The following is a 23,790-nucleotide window of genomic DNA, read 5'->3' as shown; positions in this document are numbered from 1 at the left end:
GAAAAAGATCACCACCATGCTTAGGTCATCAAAATCACCTTATTAGGTTTTCAAAAACCATAATTTATTTATATAACCAAAATACCTTTGGGTGTAAATCAGGTTTGTAACCCTAATTTACATGTGTGTGCACTAGGTGCAAATCAGGTTTACAATCCCGATTTACACCTAGCATAGGTATGGAAATCAATGAAGTGCATTTCAAACCTATAAATTGGATTTGCATTCTGCAATAATTACAAGTCATATTGGTGTAAGTTGGGTTTGTAAGCCTAATCTACACCTATGAAGGATCATACAAAACAAAGTGGTGAAGATCGGATTTACAAACCTAACATATTCCACATAAAAAAATAAAACAAAATGGTTTATGTTTTTGTGTATGGTGGGGTTGTAACCTTGAATTATACCATTTTGGGAAGGACTCGATGTAGGTCGAAGTTACAGCCTTGACAAATAGGAAAAACAACACAATGTGTATAGCTGCTAGTGTAGGGAAGGGTTATAGCCTCGATCTGCACCATAGTGGGAGGACTTGGTGTAGGCTGGGGTCGTAACCTTGCCCTACACCAGGCAACAATGATTCTTTAAAATTTTTACCATATGTTAGGATTGTGACCTTGACATATGCCATTTGGTAAGGTTTTGGGTGTATGTCGGGGTTACAGTCCTGACATCCACCAAATGATAATATTTGCAGATTAGTATATGGAAAGTGCATATATATATATGATGTATGTTTGGGAAACAACCCCGCCATACACTATAACAAATGTAATTCAGTGTATGATGAGATTACATCCCTGGCATATACTATGTAGGTGTTTCAAAGTAATGTTTGACCCTTTCAAGCCCAAACAGGGTATAAAGAAACTTTACCCAAATAGGAAGATCAAAGAACGATTTCGACCCTTCTCTCAAAATTTGACAAAGACTCTAGGCACTTGAGAAAAAAATGAAGATTAAAATGGGAAAAAAGAAGATTAAAAAAAAAATTAAAAGAAACAAGAAATCAAAATGATTTCAAAGACTTCTACCATAAATGATCCCAAACGTGCAACATAAATTTGAATTTTGGGTTTGTAATCTCGAAATACACTAAGATGTGTGTTTCAGGTTTACAAGCCCAAAATACATATTTTTAGATGCATTTCACTCTATAGGTGCAATTCAAACTTACAAGTCTTATTTGCACCAAGAAGGCCAAGATAGGTGCAGTGTTGAAATTTAACTCTAATATTGCACCAAAAGACTAAAGATAGTGTAAAATCGGACTTCAACTCCGACATTGCACTACTTTAGAAAAAAAGAATAAAAAATATAACTTTGAGTAAATTTTTTTAATTAACACCAAAAACTAGGATTGGGAAACAACAACAAAGATCCTGAAAAACTAACGAAGCGAACAAATGCCTTGAAAAATGAACATAGAGAGTTAAAGTATGAATTCAAACAAAAATTTGTATGGGTTATCCATTTTTTGCATCATAATAAAAAATAGGGATAACAAAATGTAGGTAAATAATAATTATTTTTGCTAATTACATCATTGCATAGGTCATGTGACCTAAAATGTTTTTGCAACTTTGACCAACATCATTAAACACAACAATGGGGTCAATTTTCTCTCACAGGGAAATCCCCAAAATGAAAATCCATGGAAACTCATTTGAAACAAATTTTTATAAACCCAATATATAACAATGCCCACAAATATAAAACCCCACAACCTACAACAAAACCTCATATTTTTCCTTGTCTAAAATTCTTTTCATGCATTTCATGGATTCAACTCCTAGGGTTATACAACTGAAAGCATAGCTTTGATGCCACTTGAAGGAAAACTTGTAGCAATACATATGGCAATTTCCACACAACCCAATTGAGATATCAATCAAATAAACAAATAGAATCCATATGGAAAGAATAGACAACATACCCATCGAAGTTGACACTAGATATACCTTGGGGAAAACCTTCATGAGGAAAAACCCAACCTCCAAAAGTATCTATCATCCATGTATTATCAACAATGCAACATTACAAATGCAACCATGAAATTTTTCAAAACCCCAATTGTCAACAAGCAATCCATGTGAATAAGAATGTGACAACACATCCCATGCCACTTCCAATCTCCACAAATGTTAACTTGGCTAACCCAAACAACTATCCTTGTGGTTTCTTTTATACACACAAGCTCCCACAAAAGCACCAAGTGGTATTACATCAAAACCATGTGTTAATAGCATGGGATAACTACCCCATTAACCCCACATCTAATATTGGGTACTTTATTAAATTATCTTCTCCAATATTAAATAAATACACTATAATATATCCCAATGTTACAATACAACTCATCAAGTTACCCCAAGAATATTCCAAGGGAATCTCTACACTTTATAGTCCATGTGCAACTCACATAATAAATAAAATATTATATTTATAAATATTATATGAAAGGTGTACAACATCTATTTTCCCAACACTTTTGAATGTGTGTAGAGCCTAATTTTCTCACGCATTCTAAAAATTATAGTCTTTATGGTGTTTATGTGAGAATTTGCCAAGATCAAGGGCATAATGAAAAACACAAATAAGAGAGACAATAGTTTGACGAGAACAAACTATATTCTCATCAATATGAAAATATGATCAATTGGATTAACCAATATAAGAGAGATGATCCTGCTTATAAAGGCAAGGCCAAATGGATATGTGAGCACACAATCATGACATGTGGCTCAATGAGAAACAAGGGTAGGTAGGAGAAATAATAAAATATTCCACAAGAGGTGGATCACCCACCGAAGGTGGAATGTAACAACAAGATAAGACCACAAAAGGTAGAATTTATCCTACATACATCATCCCTATGTGCACACTTCCCTAAGTGTCTCATATCAAAACTATGATGAGATGCATTATCCTAAGTCAAATTAAGTGTAATTATATCCTATAAGAATAAATAATTAGACCAAAACCCCCCCTTAAGTGCAACTTAGGGGAATGTAGACTCAAGCTAGTTAATGCAAGATGGATCTTGACTACTAGGCTATGATAGGTGCCCATGTACAATATGTAAATGCAAGCAAACCTATGCAATCTCTCACAAACGAAGAAAGGGAGAAACCCAGTGGGAAAAAAATTCACCCCAAAAGAGAGGTATATGTAAAAAGAGTCTCTCAAAGAAGAAGGAGAAAACTTCAAAGAGGAAAAAGTCCCCCCAATAAGAGAGGAAGGAGAAGTTAGCTGACCCCCCTGATGAAATATCCCGCACCCCTAAGAGAGCATGCAAATGATGATCTTACTCTCAGTGAAGGGTTTGGTGAATATGTTTGCAACTTTCTCTGCTATAGGACAATACTCAAAATCAATGACCTGCTCCTGAATCAGCTCCCTGATGTAGTGCATATGTATCTTGATGTGTTTGGTCCACTGATGTTGGACCAGGTTCTTTGAGATCACAGTATAACTCTGATCATCACAATGCAAAACTATCGATCATGGAGTGGTGAACCGAAACTCTGTGAAAATCTGCTGAAGCCAAATATCCTCAGTCGCTGCATTAACAACCCACCGATACTATGCCTTAGTTGAAGAGAGAGAAATAGCATGCTGCTTCTTGCTCTGCCAACAAATGGGGCCCAAACCAAGATGGAAGCTGTAACCTGAAGTAGACTTATGCTCATAAAGATCGTTGGCTTGATTAGAGTCTATGTAACCAACCAAGAGAAGTCACGTGCTTGCTGCATAGTGAATCCCATAATGATGTGTACCTTGGATGTAGTGCAAGATGCGTTTGGCTACTTTCCAATGAAGCTCATGTGGTTCCTGCATAAAGCGTGAAAACATACCAACTGCAAATGATATGTCAGGGCATATGTGAGTCAAGTAGATGAGACTACCCACAAGATGACGATACAATGTGGCATCAACAAGTGGAGTGGAACACTTAGCCTCAAGGTCAACTCCTGAAAGAAATAGAGTGGGGGCAGGCTTACAATTAACCATGTGGAAGCATGCAAGTAGATCAAGAGAATACTTCGGCTGCTAAAGTGTAATCCTAGAAGGTGACTATCAAATCTCTATCCTGAAAAAATAGTGCAAAAGACCCAAGTCAGTCATGACAAATCTATCATGCAAAGCAGATTTTAAACTGGTAATGATGGATGATGTGCTCCTTGTAATGATCAAGTCATCAAAATAGAGAACAAGTATCAAGTTTGAGTCATCCTGTCACAAAATGTAGACATTCAAATCAAAATGACACTTGGTGAATCCTACTAAGAGAAGAAAGTAACCCATCATGGAATACCAAGCCCTAGGGGCCTACTTAAGGCCATAGATAGATTTCCTCAGTTGGAAAACCAGTGAAGAATCTTGGATGAAATCCCACAGCTGCTTGATATAAATATCCTCATCAATATCCCCATGAAGAAAAGCACTCTTCAAATCCATCTAATGTACAACTCAACCATGAACTGTGATAATAGCAAGTGTCAAGGGAATGGAGTTCATCTTGGCTACGGGCGCAAAGGTCTTAGTATAGTCAACACCTGGAACCTGTGAGAAACCTTTTGCAACAAGTCGAGCCTTATACTTATTGACACTACCATATGATGCAAACTTGGCTCAATAGATCCACTTAAATCAAACCATATTTCTCTCCTTAGGGAGAGGGACTAACTCCCAAGTGTTGTTCCTCATCAAGGAACTATACTCTTCCTCCATAGCTTGATCCCACTCAGGAACCCCTAATGCTTCCTGAAATGTCTGTGGATCGAAAGGGATATAAATGTATGCATGTGGAAACTTCTGATGTTGTGATCAAATCCTCTATGTGTTTGAAGGATACACAACAAGAGAACTTGTGGACTCAAGTGTTTGGTGAGCCCAATGAGTTCTAGGTGGAGATGGAGGATGAGGATCCTCAACTGCAAGTGGACCCTGCAGAGGTGTAACCCTGCGAGTTAGAGTTGAAGGAGTCTCATCACCTGAATCATTCTCATCACTATCCACAATGGAGGAATGTGGAAGAGGAAGTGAGGCCAAGATAGGAGAGCTTTCCTCAAAGTGAACACTCCTCTCAATAAACACCTCATGTGTCTTGGGATCCATCAATCAATATGCCTTAACACCCTCAGGATATACATCAAATATGCAAGGCCTCAAGTATATTGTTCACATATTCCCTTCCATTATCTATGTGAAGGATATTGACCGCTTTCCCTGATTGCTTCTCCACATGAGCCTTGAAGACTAGAAATCTGTCAAACACTTCACTCTTGTGAGGAAGAAAGTAGACCCAAGTGAAGCAGGAGTAGTAATCAATGAAGGCGAGGACATAGTGGGCCTTCCCAAATGAAGGTGATGGAAATGGACCTACTACATCACTGTGAACAAGTTGAAGAACTTCCAAAGCTCTCCAAGATTTCCCCTTATCAAACCTATCTTCGGGATGCTTGCCCATGGAGCACCCTGAACATACACCCTTTTAAAAAACTAATTTGAGGTAGACCTGTGACCATGTATTTAGTGCTCAGCTATTGAAGATAGCGGTAGTTGAGGTGACCAAAACGCTGATGCGATAGCTTACTTTCTGAATTTGAATGAGTAAGCAAAACCATAAAAGGAGATCTTGGAACAAAGTGGGATAATGAATAAAGTCATGAATTGTGATTGACTTGTCCCACTTCTACCAAGGCATTATTATCAAGTTATTTGACCACAACTGAATCAAGTGTAAACTCAACCTTTTTCCCATTCCCATAGTGAGTTATTTGGTAGATAGAGAGAAGGTTGGTGGTAAAGTTAGGAACATAAAGAACACAAATGTTCCCTCATCCATGATAACCAAACCTTTCCCTTCTATCTCAACTTGTGTATCATCACGTATGTAAATGTGAGGTACCTTAGATGGCTCCAATGAAGAAACCTTAACCTTTGTAGAACCCGTGTGAAAAGAGGCACTCCAGTCAAGTATCTATGTGTGTGAAAAGTGGATTTGTATCTGTATCTGTATTTGAATACACAACACTTCAATTAAGTCATTAGATGCATGGTTAGTAAATCAATAATCAATGAATAATATAACCATTACAAAGTGACCCATTGCCTTCTAGTAGATGTGAGTTTAGTTTTGCTCTCAGATTTCCATATGCAATACCAGTGACTAGACAATACCTAAACAAAGGATTTAATCTATATGAGTACAAAATTGAGCTAAATGGATGCAAGATTAAGCTGGATATGCATGATTAATCTAACATGATTTAAGCAATATGAATGAACATTAAGCTAGATGATTTAACAAATATGCAATAACTAATATGTAATCTCTCAATGCACAAATCTCAATAAGCCTAGAGAAAAAACAACATAATAACAATAATCTCTAGGTTCTTTTTTCATGAGAGATGAGGGCCTAAATTTATAGAAAATCCAGAGAGAGACCAACAGTCAAGATCGATTAATCATGAGTGGCCAAGATTCTCCAAGAGGAAGCACAATCCAGGTGAATTGATGTGATTAGCTGCTTTTATCAACTTTAAAAGAAAATGAACTAATTTTAAGATAAAATTGGAAAAACTGATTTATTTCATATTTTATATTTTGATATTCAATTTTGATTTTTAATTGATTTAATTGCTTTTCTAAGATTTTTTCAATTTAATTCCATTTTGATTTCTTTTCTCAATTTTAAATTCTTTTCCAAATTAATTCCTTTTTGATGTTTTAATGGCAAATTGATTTATTAATTAAATATGCTAGGATATTTAATTGACTAAATAGGATAATTGATTAAAATGATTTACTTGGAATGATTAATTAATTAAATTAATATTTAATTAATATAAAGTGATTTATTTGCCATGTGACATTGATAACCGAGAATTAATTAATTAGGTGTTCTTGATTGATTTAATTTTCCTTTAGCTAGGACCTTGGTAATGTAGTCGAGATTAGGGGCTTATGGTTTAGATGACCATTTTTTAGGGTATTACGTTTGCCCCTCTTTGAATTGATGTGCGAGTAGCTCATTGATTGAAAGAAAATTTAATGTCAAACAAATTATCAATTCTGAACTTGATGGATCACAAACCGATGAAGAGTGAGATTTTCAACTTGATTTGAAGCAATGAAGTTGAATAGGTTGATTAAAGCGACATCGATCCTGAACTTGATTGAACTAGGACTGAAAAAGAGCAAGATACCGATCTTGAACTTGACTGATCAAGAAACGGGTATCAATCTAGAACTTGATTGAACTAGATTGAACGAAGAGATAAAACCGATTATGAACTTGATTCAACAAGAACCGATTAGAGAAAATGCCCAGCTTGATTTGATGCGATGAAACTGAACACCTATTTGGATTGAGCGTGATTCAGATGAAGACAATATCAAATTGATTTGGTCTGATGAAACTGATATGCCCTTAGAGATTGATTCAATTTTGAAGAACAATAGGGTTTTGTTTGATTAATCTTTGATTAAATTTTTTTTTCTGCTCGACTTAGATGAAGATTTGAAAAAGAAATCTTGACTTTTTGATAATGATAATGATGATGCAATGATGATGCCCCGTTGGGAGTGAAATCGAAAGATGGCAAGGTTACAATAATTTTAGGCAATTTTGAAAAGAAAAAAGATTTGTTTTATTGATGATAATTTGAGCACAGAGATTGATGTAAGAATGAATTTGAGATCAGAGTTAAATTGAGCGCAAAATGATTCAAAAATTGACATGAGGATGAAAGTACTAAGGGGTCAACATTGTAAAATTTTGACTAGAAAATTGACGCTAGATTTCAATTTTGATTCCAAAAATGGACTCAAGACAGGCGATTTAGCTTAGAGTACAAATTTTATGTCCATCAGAGCAAGTTTGAAAATTAGGGTTTGGGCTATATAAGGGGTTCAATGTGTCTTTGTCAATTCATTTTTACCCCTCAAAGTTCAAAATTTGAAAAACCTCATGCGAAGAAAAATGGCAATTCCTATTCAAGATCATCAATTCGAGCGCCAGAGACGACATAATCAACCTAAAACTATCCCCCAATAGTAAGTGATTGATCTCAAGCTTATTGCATTTCTTATCATTTGAATTTTTGTTGAATTTCTCATTTTTAATTTCGTGTTTGGTTGTCTTGTGTTATTCTATCGTTCGGTTAAATAGTGTTTCTCATACGAGTATCTCACAATTTGTGTTTTGTCGTATGGTCATGTAGGGTTTATTGTATGGTGTCTACCCTTATATTGTACAAGGATGTTCTTCATAGACCATTTAATCATTCTACATGCTACTAATTGTCATATGGGAGTGTTTACTCATGCGGTTCGTAATGTTTTGTCGTATGAGTTGCTGCTTGACTGTACTGACTCGTATGGAAAACAATGTTTGTTTTTAAGGACCAAAACATCAAATTTTGATTGTCATTTTTTAAAATTTGGATTCATTATCACTTTTGACACATCATTATCCCAAATTTTATCATATAGTGATGATTTGTTTGTTTGTTTTTATAGGTTCAATTGCCTGATATTCAGTTCAGATGTACATATCCACCTATTATGAGATTAGTGCATGACTTATCAGATGCACAAATAGGTCACATTAGGTCGTGCGGATTTGGATACTTGTTACAGATGCCTGATATCCATGTGAATCATAGTTTGTTGACTGCATTGGTTGAGCATTTCTATTCTGAGCATAACACATTTTATTTGCTGGTTGGAGAGATGACGATCACTCTTGAGGGTATTTACAGGATTTGGATGATTCTTTTTGCTGGAGATAAGGTAGATTACGATTCAACTCAACGACAGGGCATTGAGGATCTCAGACACATTTCCCATGATGAAACTATCCTTGATCATTCTATTAGTTGGGATGATTTGTTGAGTAGGTATGGTGCACAATACCCTCTTGCTTACATTTTGGCTGACATGATTGGTTGTTTCATGATGCCTGACAGAGGACAACAAGGATTCTTATGTTGATGGGGTAGAATGCTAGAGAGATTGCTTACTCATCCAGTTAGATTAGGTTGGGGTTCATGCTTACTCGCGCATATGTACCATGAGATGCATGAGATTGCCTATAAAGGGGCGAAGAGTATGGCGATAAGTGTTCTAGTTTTGCAAATATGGGCATGGGAGCATATCCTAGTTTGCAAACCTATCGTGGATGATTCGAGGGAGGCACATCAACCTATTGTATGCCAATATTTAGGTTATATCACACAACCCCACCTGGGCAAGACTGATTTTTGGAGAAGGTAGTTAGATTACTTGATAGCCGTATTATAGAGACCATATAGGGGTCTAGAGCTGTGGGATGATTGGAGGATACAATGAATAGATATGTTTATGAATAGACCTCTCATTAGTAGATTGTCTACTATTATTGAGGGTTTTATAGTGTCTAGGGTTTTGAGGTAGTACGAGAGACCACAAAGTATATCCCAGGAGTTTACAACTTATGCTAGATTTGGGGATGAGGAGAGACGAGGATGGGCACCTAGACTCTCATATGCCTTGACCATGCAGGAGTTAGCTGGTTTATAGCCGTAGAGATGGGAGTACCTAGAGGATGTGGCAAACGCGGGGGTATTGCCCTAGTATAGAGATTGGTTTCAGAGACACCCCTTTCCTCGATTTACAGATCCTAGAGAGTATGAACCTCATATAGATGAGGTTGAGGAGGTGCGTGCATGAGCTCAGGGAGAGATGACACCTAGGAGGGCAGGAGGAGATTTGGGTGTGAGTAGTAGTAGAGTACCTATGGGAGGTCAACAATGATGGAGGGGAGAGGGTGGATCCTTGGGAGAAGTTGGTGGAGAGGCATGTGGCAACAAGGGAGGAGATGCTGCAGTAGATGTAGAGATGGGTGAGGCAGCAGGACTTGGCGGTTATGATGCTTATAGGAAGGCATGACAGAGGAGAGAGGAGCAGGGGTGGAGATGAGGAGGTTGGAGCAGGAGGACAAACACTTGGAGATATTAGCCATACCTTGAGGGGGAAGGTGCATGGTTTGCAGACACATGTGGTAGTGGCACAGGCACAAATCGCAGAGTGTGAGTGACAACTGTAGAGCCAGAGGACAAAGCGAGACTAAAAGATATAGAGAGTGAGAGAAGAGCAGGACCAAGAGTTTCAAAGATTAAGAGCAAAGCTATCTGCTTCTTAGCGTGAGGTCCTTCATCAAACTAGCCACACAACATATTATGTGGTAACATACAGTGCAACAATGCTAGCAGATAGATAGGTGGCACCATATTCCTAGTACATGGATCGATCTGAGGGAGCACATGCACCCAGACAAGTTTATCCTCAACGGGAACCTCCTCCACCACCAAGCGATGAGGGAGAGGGTCATAGTTAGACACCAATGTTCTGTGTTATTTTGTACACCCCATATTTTTTTTGTACTCGATGTATTTCTTACTCCAATAGACATTGTCTATGATAGTGGATGTCATTTTTACCCTTTGACATTGATATTTTTGATGAGAGATATATATGAGTCCGTGATTTGATCTTATTGTTTTTGTGCCGAGTTACATGAGATGTTTTGTGAGATGTCTTTCTATATGCTTTTGTTCTATATGAATGCATTTATTTTCAGTATGTATGTATGTATGTAATGCAGATGAATATGAATGTTTTTGTTTCTTTTTCATATGCAATAAATGATAACAGTGATGAACTAAGGATGTAAAATTATATATATATATATATATTGTTTTTCATGCAATAGTATGAATGCAAATGAATGCGTATGAAAACTAGGACTGAGTCACTGGAATTTAATTTGCTTTTTATCATCACTGAGCATTTTACAATGCCAGAAATAAACATAAGCATCAAGGCATGAAGAGCCATGATGACCTAAATGTCACGTCATTTTTAATATAGCAAGCCAACATAAGCACCAAGGCATGAAGAGCCAGGATGACCTGAATGTTACCTGCGTGCAAACACATCAGACAAAGCAGAGTTCCTTCCTTGTTATATGCAATATTGATTATTGTGTTTGCAATGACCCTTGTATCGTTCATATCCTAGGACATATTAAGCATGTATCCAAATTGCATAATAAAGAAATTTACTCAAAATAGATAAGGAAATGATTCCAATCTCCCTGTAGCATACAAATAACCCAAGTCGAGGTATGTGTGGCAATTTCACCTTGATGTGAAGGCACTTATCATAGACACCCAACTTATGAGATGTTTTCAAATCATCATAATCATTCCTACAAGCAAAAAACAAAGAAAAATATTATGCCCCCAATCCTTGATCCTCTTAGTCAAGATATACTTCCTCGAGTTACTCAGAGGGAATAATAATCGAAAACCAAGTTAAAGGACAACATTAAAGGAAAATTGCAGTCAGAGCTCAAACAGTTTTAAGTGATTGTTTTTAGTGTTCTTGCTTTGTGTGTTTATTCAGTGGTAAAACTCAGTAGTGGATAGGATACAGGTGACTAACTCAGATTGGATGACTTGGTACTATTGATAGAAAGATGACCTGGTTGAATTGCTTAGGATATTTAAATTGACCAGTTGATTTCCCTAAGACTAAGATGTTGATCGGTTTCAAGCCATGAGGGTTCCAAGAAGAACCAAGGTGTCACAAAAGCGACTTAAGGATATATACAAGCTAAAGAAAAGATGCAGAAAAGTAGGAAGTAAAACAGGAAATGCCAAATTTGCGTTGATAGATGGAGAGGTTGAGTACAAGAGGAGCCTGTTTATCAGGTTTTCACCCGTTTGGCAAAGATTCCTTTCTTTTTTTTTTTACTGTTTTTCACCAAGGCATTTTTCTTTGATATTTTGATTTTTTCTTCTTTTCTTTCTCTCTCTCTCACTCTCTCTCCTTTTTTTTTTTGCAGGACTTTTTTTCTGATTTTTTTTTTAGGATTTCTTTAGGACCTTTTCTGATTTTTAGAATTTCTTCAGGACCTTTTCGCTGTACAGATTGCTGGAGCAAAGAATGCTAGGTGTAAAATTTCTTTAAGTGGATGGTGTTGATCGGTTCACGGAGCTGTTCTCCTTCTGATGTTGAGAGTTGATAAGCACCAAAGCTAAAGGCTGCAGTAATGATGTAGGGACCCAACCAGTTGGGTTCAAACTTTCCCTTTTGTTCTTGAAATTGTTGATTTTTAGCATTCTCTCTTAAAACAAGGTCACCAACTTGAAATTCTTTGTGTCGAACTTTCTTGTTATAACTTTTAGACATGCTCTTCTGATAAGCTCGTAGATGATCAAACGCCACTTGACGATGTTCATCTAGTAATTTGAGTTCTTGCAACCCATATATTTTGTGATCTTCATTAGTGACAAGACCATGTAGAGAAAATCTCAAAGAAGGGATTTCCACCTCTATAGGCAAGAATACTTCAAACCCATATACCAAAGCAAAAGGTGTAGCTCCTGTAAGTGTTCGAATGCTTGTTTCATAAGCCCACAGTGCTGGATTGAGCTGCAGATGCCAATCCTTTCCATATTTGTTGACTGTTCTGTGTAGGACAGTCAACAAATTTTTATTAGATGCTTCAGCCTGACCGTTACTTTGAGGGTAATATATAAAAGACCAATGTTGTTTGATTTTGAACTTTTCATAGAGCTCATCTAGATCTTTATTTTTGAACTGTCCTCCATTGTCAGTTACAATCGAAGAAGGTATGCCATACCTACAGATGATATAGTTAAGGATAAACATAACTACCTTTTTTCCAGTTTCTTTGATTAGTGGAACCGCTTCAACCCACTTGGTGAAGTATTCAGTAGCAGTTATGATAAATTGGTGTCCATTAGAGGATGCAGTATATATTTGACAGATGAGATCAAATGCCCATTGCTGAAAAGGCCAATGTGTGATAAAGGTATTAGCTCTCTGGCTGGAGCATGTATGAGATGCCCATGTAGTTGACATTTCTCACAAGTTTTAGCAAACTTTATAGCATCTTTTTCCATATTTGGCCAATAGTAGCCAACCCTTAGAAGTTTTTGAGCTAAAGTTAGACCATTTGAGTCAGATCTAAAAATACATTCATGGACTTTAGATAATGCATGTTGGGACTCTTCAGGTTCTAGACATCTATGCAAAGTACTATCCAAACCTTGCCTATACAAATTTTTAGCTATGATGACATATCGTGAAGTATTTCAGATGAGGTTTCTTTTCTCATTATGGGTAAGGTTATCTAGAATAATTTGGTCACACAAGTAAGAGTAGATATGACTATAGCGAGATGAGTCATGTCTAATAATAGAACATACCATCTATGACCAAGGGGAATCATAAGCAGGATAATGAAGCTCTTCCAGCAGGAATTCATAGCGATACTCAAATTCTTGTAGCTGTGGTATAGATGCCAATGTAGCCATAACATCTGCTTCTTTGTTTGCTGATCTAGGAATCTGCTGAAATGATACAAAAGTAAAATATTTCTTAAAGTCATCAACCATTCTTTTGTAGGGAATCCATTTTTCATCTCGATTTTGATATATATCATTGATCTAGTTGATTATTAGCTGAGAGTCACCATAGATGTGTAACTCAACAACCTTCCATTCAATAGCTAGGTTGATTCCATTTATCAAAGCTTCATATTTTGCAATATTGTTTGTGCAAGGAAATATGATCTTGTAATCCTTTGGAATTGAATATCTTTGAGGAGTGATAAAAATAATTCGAGCACCAGAACCTTGTTGAGTGAAAGACCCATCAAAGAACATTTTCCAGTATCGCTGAGTAAGGTGCATGATGGATTCACCCAGAAACTCTATGTGAAAAGGCTGATTGTCTTCAAGTGGAGCATCAACAAGTTGATCTGCAATGACCTATCCTTTGATAGCTTTGCATCCTATATATTCAATGCCAAATTTTGTAAGAATCATAACCCACTTAGCCTTGTTGAGAAGATATTTGAGCGCATCTATCTTAGCCACCAGTTTGATAGAATGTGCTAGCATGTAATGTCTTAACTTCTGTGATACGAAGACCGATGCCAAATAAGATTTCTCAATAATAGTATAGTTCATCTCATAGGACACCAATGTCCGACTGATATAATATATAGCTCTTCCTTTTTTATTCTTATCTTGTTGAGCCAAAAGTGCCCCTAGTGATGTATCAATAGATGATATGTAGAGTATCAAGGGTTTGTTCTGAATTAGTGGTATTAAGATAGGTGGATTAGAAAGATATTCCTTGATTTTCTTTAGATGTTGTTCACAGTCATCATCCCAGTTGTAGGTAACTCCTTTCCGTAAAGCTTTTGTGAATGTTTGAGCTTGGTCTGCGAGCTGAGAGATGAAACGTCTTATGGATTGGATCCACCCGTGTAGAGTCCTCATTTGACTGACATTCTTCAAAGGTGGCATGTCCATGATAGCTACTTTTTCTGGGTCCACTTCAATTCCTTTCTCTGAAACGATGTATCCTAGGAGCTTGCTAGATGTGACTCCAAATTCACATTTCTTGGGATTTAATCTGAGTTTGAATTTTTCCATCCTGTCTAAGATTGGACCCAGTTGTGATAGAGGTGTTGATATTTTCATGGATTTGAGTAGAGTATCATTGACATAGTCCTCCATGTTTTTGTGCATCATATCATGAAAAATTATTGTTACAGCTCTTTGATAAGTGGCGCTTACATTCCTTGAGACGAAGGGCATTGCATTCCAGTAGAAAGTTCCCCATGCACAAGTAAACACTATTTTCTCTTGATCCCTAGGTGCAATTTTGATCTGATTGTATTCAGAAAAACCATCCATTAGAGAGTACATTTCATAACTAGCAGTCATGTCCACTATCATGTCTATGTTGGGCAGTCAAAAGTCATCTTTTTGACAAGATTTGTTTAAATCTCTAAAATCTATGCAAACATGTAATGATTTGTCAAGTTTGGAAACATGTACAATATTAGATATCCACTTGACATAAACAATTACTCTGATGTATCCAAATTTTAATAATTTTTCTAGCTTAGACTTAACAAGTAATGCAACATGAGGATGCATTTTTTGGAGTTTTTGCTTAATAGGATTAACTCCAGGAGTGATAGAAAGATGATGCATTATGAGGTCAGGATCCAAACCTGACATATCAATATATGTCCATGCAAAATTGATCTTTTCTGTGAAAAAAACAATAAATTCTTACAGTTCTTCGGCTGACAAGGATTGAGCTACATGTATGGTATATTGAGCTTCTTCTGTTCTAATGTTCATTGGTTGTGTAGGTTCAATAAACACTAATGATCACTCTTGAAAGTGAGCAGGCAAAATATCAAGTATCTCACCTTCAGGTGGCTCAGAGAGGTTTTCACTATTAGGTACGTCCTTTTTTTTTTACTATTTTTGATTTTGACACTGCCACAGTGTGGTTTTCGCCATCAGAACACTTATTTTTCTTTTTTTGATTTTTGAGACTAAGATACTTAACATCTGCTACTATCATTTTCTCACTTTGTTTACTAGTGGAAGAGCCCATTTGTTCAATTGCATTAAGATAACAAGCTAATGTATAATCGTTGGTAAATGTAGGTATATTCAAAGGTTGATTGATAGGGAGATTGCTAGGTAAGTGCTCAATAAGGATGTTTAAGTCTAAAGGTTCAATTTGTTTCCGAAAAAATTACTTGTGGCTGTTGCATATGTTTGCAAATCATTCTTGAGGTGTTCATGCTATCATCTCTTACAACACTTCCCAAGCAACCTCCCCTTTAACTGGACTCATTCCCCTACTCATCCACTATTGGTTATGCGAAACCACTCCACTTCTTCCTACACACTCCTCTATCCCTTTTTGGACATGATTCTAACTATTCTCTATTCTCACAAGAACCTCCAACTTCTTTAGAGGACTAGATGAAGGTTTTGTTCAAAAAGCTTGTTTTCATTCTCTTGTTTTGGCTTCTTAGTTTCACTTGCTCAACCAACTCCTTAGGTCTCACAACCAAAAATTCTTCACAAGGGTGTCTTGGAGGTTTCTCAAATTTCATTCACTATCTTGGTCTATCAACCAAAGATCTCTCCAAACTACATGATTTCAAGGTGATCGTGTTCTTAACAAGTGTGTGATGTGCAGTCAAAAGGGCTACTAGCCCGTGGAGGCCTAATTGGCCTGGTTTTGTTCACCCTACCCAACAATGGCCAAATCCTCCCAAAAACTTGTTTTGGATGATTATTTAGAGGTCCAGGCTCAATGATTTTTCAGGTCTTAGGCTCCATCAACCAAGTTTAGTGACTGTCTACAAACTTGGGCTTAAAAGTAGGGTTTTAGAGGGTTTTTGGAGTAATATCACTGTGTTTACATCTTTGTTCACCAATGTAAGTTTCTAAATCTTCAAAGTACCTCTATCATCACTTCAACATGTGTCCCCTATATCTGTCACACAAGAAATATGCCAAACACTTGGCAAACAACTGAGAAAAGAAGTGAAACACCACTGTCATTGTTGAAACATTGCCCTTTTACTAGTCAACTGCTGCTACATCTTTGGACTTGCATAACAAGGAGTTTGAACTGGAAATATAGCTCAATAAGGTTTGAAAAATACTAACAAATCTTCCTATTACATATCCTTCATAGTTACAAGGCTTGGTTAATGCTCTTGAAGCATTCCTTGAGATGTTTGATAATGCAAATTATAAAAATAGTGAACTTGCTGCCAGTTACAAAATTTGACAAAAATTGCACATTACAAACTTGTCAACTATTGAACTTGAATCAAGATAACTTGTAACACTTCTCAGACTCCTTTCTTGGCATCTTTAACACTCTGATGCATTTGATTACAAGAATTTGAGTTTTCAAGAAGGATATTAGTCAAGTTCCAAAACTTGTCTAATCTTCACTCAAATTTGTCCTCCGACCATACCTCTGACCCAAAAAGAAATCTATACACAATTTACATGCATAAAACAACTTGAACCAATCCATTTTGTGGGATCCCAGACCTGGATTAGTCAAGTGACGACATTTTGAAACCTCAAACCCTTGACAGGGCAGTGAGCACACATAATGAAAGATTTTTTTATTTCTCCAACTTGCAAAAAGAAAACCAGTGCAATAATAAATTGAATAGAATTAGGAAACCAATGATTACACTTACCAAAAGGTACAATACAGAAAAAAGAGTGCTACAATACGGACTATTACTCCAAGGAAGGAAAAAACAGTGATAAAAGCCAAAATTTCATGATTTCTATTAGGATTCTCTTGTTCATACAATCACCAACCTTCTTTAAGGAAAAGGGAGGTCTTGTTATATTCCATCAAGCTATTTATCAATCCAAATATGGACATGAGGCTTCCACAACTTCATTTTGAAAGAAAATAAAAAAAATGACAATTTTGACAATTTTTACAAACCCAAATGACAACATTTCTTACTCCAAAAGACATTTTTGACAACCTAACCTCATAAACTCACCTAAACACCTTATCCATGATTAAAAACACTTAGTAAACATGTTTCAATGCTTTGGAAAGCATTCAGAGACCTCTAAGGCAATTTTGCACATTTTTGCCAAAAATTGTCAACTCAAAGCCTGAAAGGCAAAACTTGACCTCTTGAGCCCAAAATGAGATCAAAAACACTAGAAAAGACACATAAAAACCCAAAACAACATTATAAACCTAACACAAGACATTACAAACATGAAATCATAAAATAATCAAAAAGGAGGGTTTTACTCAACTAGGTGCTCCTGCACCATACTCCCACAAAAACAAAGAAGTCATGTGACTCCTTGAGGCAGCAAAGAAGAAGAGATGTCAAACTTCTGAAAGTCAGTTTTAGGTATCCATGTGGCCTTTGAGATAGGCTTATCTTTCCATTTTACAAGGTGCTCTATATAGGTGTGATTCCTTGTCTTCTTGAGAATCTTGGAGTCTAGAACCTGTTCTGCTTGGGGAATAAAAAGAGAAGGGAGAGATAGTTTAGAAAGGGATTGTGCAACATCTAAAACTCTTTGAATCTCCTCAGGTGATTGTCCTTTGAAAGCAATCAAATCTGCAACATTAAAAATGGAAGACAAAGAAACATTAGTAGACAAATCAACTTTGTAAGCATTAGACCCATACTTAGCCAAGATTTTACAAGGGCCTATTCTCCTCATCTGAAGTTTTCTTGGAACTCCCTTTTGTATCCTTTCCTTGTTCAAATGAACCATCACATAATCTCCTATGGAAAATTGAACATCTCTCTTTGTAGCATCCACTCTTGCCTTGAATTTTTGGGAGGTATCTTGAAGAACCTTTCTCACTTGCTCATGAACCTCCTTCATGGATTGAGCCATGCCATCTGCTGTTCCACTCTTAGGCTACAAGTTAGTGATATCCCTCAACTCCATTATACCCCTTTGATGCATACCATAAACAACTTCAAAAGGGATTTTACCTGTAGACTAGTTGACATTATCATTTTAGGCATATTCTGCTTGATGAATGAGCTGATCCCAACTCTTCCCATATTCCTTTGTCAAGCACCTAAGCATGTTTCCAAGAGACCTGTTCACAACTTCGGTTTGGCCATCAGTTTGTGGATGATAAGTTGAACCAAAAGAGAGATTAGTACCCAATCTCTTCCACATTGTTTTCTAGAAATGACCAAGAAACTTAACATCCCTATCTGAAATAATGCTAGTAGGCAAACCATGTATTCTAACAACTTCTTTGAAAAATAAGTAAGTAATATGACTTGTATCATGTGTTGTCTTACAAGGAATAAAATGAGCCATTTTTCTAAATTTGTCAACTACTACAAAGATGATATCAAATCCTGCTTGAGTTCTAGGTAATCCTACCACAAAATCCATACTAATGCAATCCCAAGGCCTATGTGGAATGGGAAGAGGCTGATATAAACTAGCATTGGAGGAATTACCTTTTTCTTTCTGACATACCAAACACTGCTCAACATACCTCCTGATGTCTCTCTGCACCTTAGGCCAATAATAGAACCTTTGAACCAACTCTAAGGTCTTGTTGAGACCAAAATGTCCACTTAAACACCCATTGTGCTTCTCCTGAATGAGGTTCTCTCTCATAGAACCCTTTGGAACACACAACTATCCACCCCTGAATAACAAACCATCCTGCAAAGTGAAATCAGCATATGCACCATGGAAATTATTCTCAAAATCTTGACAAACTTTATAAGCTTCAGCAAAATCATCATCAGTAGGATACATATCTTTAAAACTATCAATACCAATGCTCTGTACTTGAATCTCATGAATAGTTAACAAAATTCTACTCAAAGCATCTGCTACTTTATTAAACTGACCCTTCTTATGCTTAAGAGTAAAAGTGTAAGCTTTCAAGTACTCTACCCATTTAACATGCCTATGATTCAGTTTATCCTATGAGTTCAAGAAACTTAGTGCCTGATTATCTATGTATACAACAAACTCTTTAGGAAGAAGATAATGGCTCCATTTCCTAAGTGCTTGTACTAGTGCATAGAGTTCTAAATCGTAGGAAGAGTAATTTTTCTTGGCATAATTCAAATTCTCACTAAAGAATGCAACTGGTCTATTATCCTGACTTAAAATAGATCCTACTGCAATATTGCTAGCATCACATTCAATAGTAAACAGTTTATCAAAGCTAGGTAAAATTTGCACTGGTTGAGAAGCTACTTTAACTTTCAATACCTCAAACCCTTTATTGGCTGCATCCATCCACCGAAACTTTACCTTTACACCCCCTTTGATGGTGTCTAGCATAGGGGCACAAATCTCACTGAATCCCCTGATGAATTTCCTATAAAATTGTGCTAAACCATGGAAGCTTTTGACATCACTGGCTGTCTTAGGAGTTGGCCAACTGGTTATTGCTGCAACTTTAGATTGATCCATTTTCAGATTGCTTCTTGATACAACAAAAGTAAGATAGACCAATTCTTGCTTCATAAAATCACATTTTTCTAGATTAATGGTTAGCTGTTCATCAGATAACTTGCTCAAAACAATTGCTAAATGCTTTAGATGCTCTTCCTTAGTCTCACTAAAAATAAGAATATCATCTAAATACATAACAACAAACTTTCTAATGAAATCATGTAAAACTTCACTCATGAGTCTCATGAATGTGCTGGGAGCATTAGAGAGTCCAAATGGCATGACAAGCCACTCATAGAGACCCTCATTCATTTTGAAAGTTGTCTTCCATTAATCACCCTCTTTGATTCTTATTTGATGGTAACCACTCTTCAAGTAAATCTTACTGAAATATTGTGCACCTCCCAAATAATCCATCAAATCCTCTATCCTGGGTATGGGAAATCTGTATCTAATGGTGATCTTGTTTATGGCTCTAGAATCTGTGCAAAGTCTCCATGTTCCACCCTTCTTAGGTGCCAACACTGTAGGCACTGCACAAGGACTAATGCTTTTCCTAATCAGCCCTTGGTCTAAGAGTTCTTGTATTTGTCTTTCTACCTCTTCATTTTGTTTAGGGGTCATCTTATAGGCTGCCTTATTGGGTAAAGAGGCTCCAGGTATGAAATCAATTTGATGGCTAATGGCTCTAGGAGGTGGTAAAGATGCAGGTGTTCCATCACTGATTATTGCTTTGAAGTTATCAAGGATCTACTGCACCTCATATGGTATCTCCACTTTCTTTTCTACCTTTTCTTCCTTGGGTTTCACTATGAGTGCAAATCCCACTCCTTCACCTTCTTCTAGTGTTTTTATGAATTATTTCTCATTCACTAACAAGATGTTAGGCACTTTGTTGCTGATCTCTCCTTCTTCTTTGATGGATTGAATCTGATAGGTTACTCCATCTTTCTGAAATGAGTAGGAGTTTCTTTCCCCATCATGTTGTGCTTTTTTGTCAAACTACCATAGTCTACCCAACAGTAGGTGACAAGCATCCATAGGAAGGATGTCACATAGGATCCTATCCATATATCCACCTATGTGGAAATCTACCCAGGCTTGGTCATTTACTAACACATGTTGTCTCTTATTTAACCATGTGACCTTGTATGGCTCCTTGTGTTGTATCCTAGGTAGTTACAATTTACTTACTGCTTCCTCTGATATGATGTTATTTGTGGATCCTGAATCTATGATCACATTACACACCTTTCCCATGATTTTACACTTAATCTTGAACAATGCCCTTCTCTATGAGACCTTTGTACTGTGTGGCTTCTTCATTAATACTCTCTTGATCATTAAACTCTCACCATCTTCTGAACCTAGGTTCAATGCTGAAGTTCTGGTATTACCTCCATCTTCTTGAACATAATTTACCCTGTTTTCACCACCATAGGATGAACTAGGCTTCTCTGGGCATCTATAGGCAGGGTGGCCCAACTTTTGATAGTTATAGCACTTCATGGTTGAGAAGCAGGACCCTCTACCTGGTCCATTAGATCTACCCCTACTCTAGTTGCTTGATCCCCTAGCCCTATAGTTGGGTTTTCTCTGAGAATCCCCACTTTGCTCTATAAGTTTAGACTCTCCCCAGGATCATTGATCTATGCTTCTTCCCCCAAAACTGCCTCTATGGCCTCTACCATCTCTTCCCCTACCTCTTCCTCTATTATTTTTGTCTTGCTTTCTCCTACTTTTCTCTTCCACCTTAAGTGCTAGTTGATAACACTTGTGTACTGCTTGTGGGCATAACAAGCTCATCTCTTCCTGGATGTTCCACCTCAACCCATTCAAGTACCTTTCCACTTTTATGCTCTCATCCTCTACTACTCTAGATCTCATGCACAGTTTTTGAAACTCCTTAGTGTAGCTACTGACATCTAAGTCTTTTTGTCTTAAATTTTGTCTTTTCCTATGAAGTTGGAATTCATAGTCTTCAGGAAGGTGGGTTTCTTTTATTTTGGCTACCATTTCTTTCCAGGTGGCTATTGGTTGCTTACCTTCTTTCACCCTTTCCTCTTGGATGAACTTCCACCAAGTTAACATTGCCCCTCTCAACCTTGATTTTGCTACCTTAACCTTCTGTGCTTCAGTTACTCCATCACATTCAAAATGGTTTTCTAGTCCTTCAATCCACTCTATAAGAGCATCTGGATTCATCTTTCCACTGAAAAGAGCCACTCCCTCTAGGGTTTTACCAATCATAGCTCTCAAGGCTTTCAAGAATGGTTCTTGCTCAATAAAAGGGACAGGTATGGGAACCTCATCTTCTATGGCCACCATTTTACCATGATCTCAAACCTTATCATGGACTTCTTCAGTCTTGACTTCTACTTCAGCTAGTTTCATTGCTAGTTGATCCAATCTTTCTCTGAGTGCCCTATTTTCCTCTTCTTGGTCTTTGACCTTCTTGGCTAACTTAGCATTAGTCACCATGTCTTCCTAATGATCCCTTTCTCCTGAATCTTTCGTTGGCTCTGAAACCACTATGATAGGGAGATTGCTAGGTAAGTGCTCAATAAGGATGTTTAAGTCTAAAGGTTCAATTTGTTTCCGAAAAACTTACTTGTGGCTGTTGCATATGTTTGCAAATCATTCTTGAGGTCTTCATGCTAGCATCTCTTACAACACTTCCCAAGCAACCTCCCCTTTAATTGGACTCATTCCCCTACTCATCCCCTATTGGTTAGGCAAAACCACTCCACTTCTTCCTACACACTCCTCTGTCCCTTTTTGTGTAGGTCCCGGGGACAACTAAGAGGGGGGGGGTGAATCAGTTGTCAAATAAATTCAAACCAAAATCTTATTAACCAACTTATTTCTTAATACCGGTAAGACAGTTAATTGTGCTGGTAAACAATGTTAATAGGAAATGCTATACCGGTAATAATTAATGCATGAAACATAAGCACAAAGTCAACTACAACACATGACACAAATATTTGTACGTGGAAACCCTGTAAGGGGAAAAACCACGATGGGAAACCTTACCCACAATCAGATGATACTACTGCAGATAGTAAGTGTACAAAGAGGGGTCTGCACATGCAGAAAGGCCAACAGCCTAGAGCTCACTGCTCAAACACAAATGGGAGTCACACTGACTACAGTTGGATGGTTAAATCTAATGAGAATGTACTGCACAAAATAGCATCTTCATATGCTGGATTCAGTACTAGTGTAATGCTAATATGCTTTTACAAAAACCTAGCTTCACCTTCAAATGATGTCTTCGTGTATACCTCTGCTTAATTTCGCATATACCTTCTTACAATTCTTTTTCGCATTCCACACTTGATCTTACAAACAAAATCTTACATTTATACCATACCCTAAGACCAATTTTAGTAGGTCGGCTCTACAAGATATTACAATAAAACATTTTACAAATAATACAATATCCGATGCAATAACCGATTGAACATGTCGGCTTAATGCATTTACAACAATAATAAATCATCTCCATAGCGTGCCATGCTGATCTGGAAAAGATAAACCTGTCGGTGTAACCCTAGATAACCTGGACCTATTTGCCGGTAAAAGCAAATATGCAAATAAGAATATACCAATGATATTACTTCAAGGAAAAGTGTCCACATGATGTCTTCGACATTACCAAGTGTCTTCCATGTCATTGCATGTACCTGTGAACATTATATCCTATCGGTTAACTATATACCGGTGATTGTTTGAGCATTTTACTAATTGCCGGTGAATGTTGCTGGATCTCCAAAGTAGGTGTGTTAGTAGGTGTTGACATCAATGACAAAACCATACCAAAATACCAACAATCTCCCCCTTTGGCATTGATGGCAACACAAGATGGAAAAACCATCAAAGTGCCAAAATAGAAATGCCAAGTACAAAAACCAAT

Source organism: Cryptomeria japonica, chromosome 2, assembly GCF_030272615.1.
Source record: "Cryptomeria japonica chromosome 2, Sugi_1.0, whole genome shotgun sequence".
In the NCBI taxonomy this organism is placed as follows: Eukaryota; Viridiplantae; Streptophyta; class Pinopsida; order Cupressales; family Cupressaceae; genus Cryptomeria; species Cryptomeria japonica.
This window is presented reverse-complemented; position numbering follows the sequence as displayed.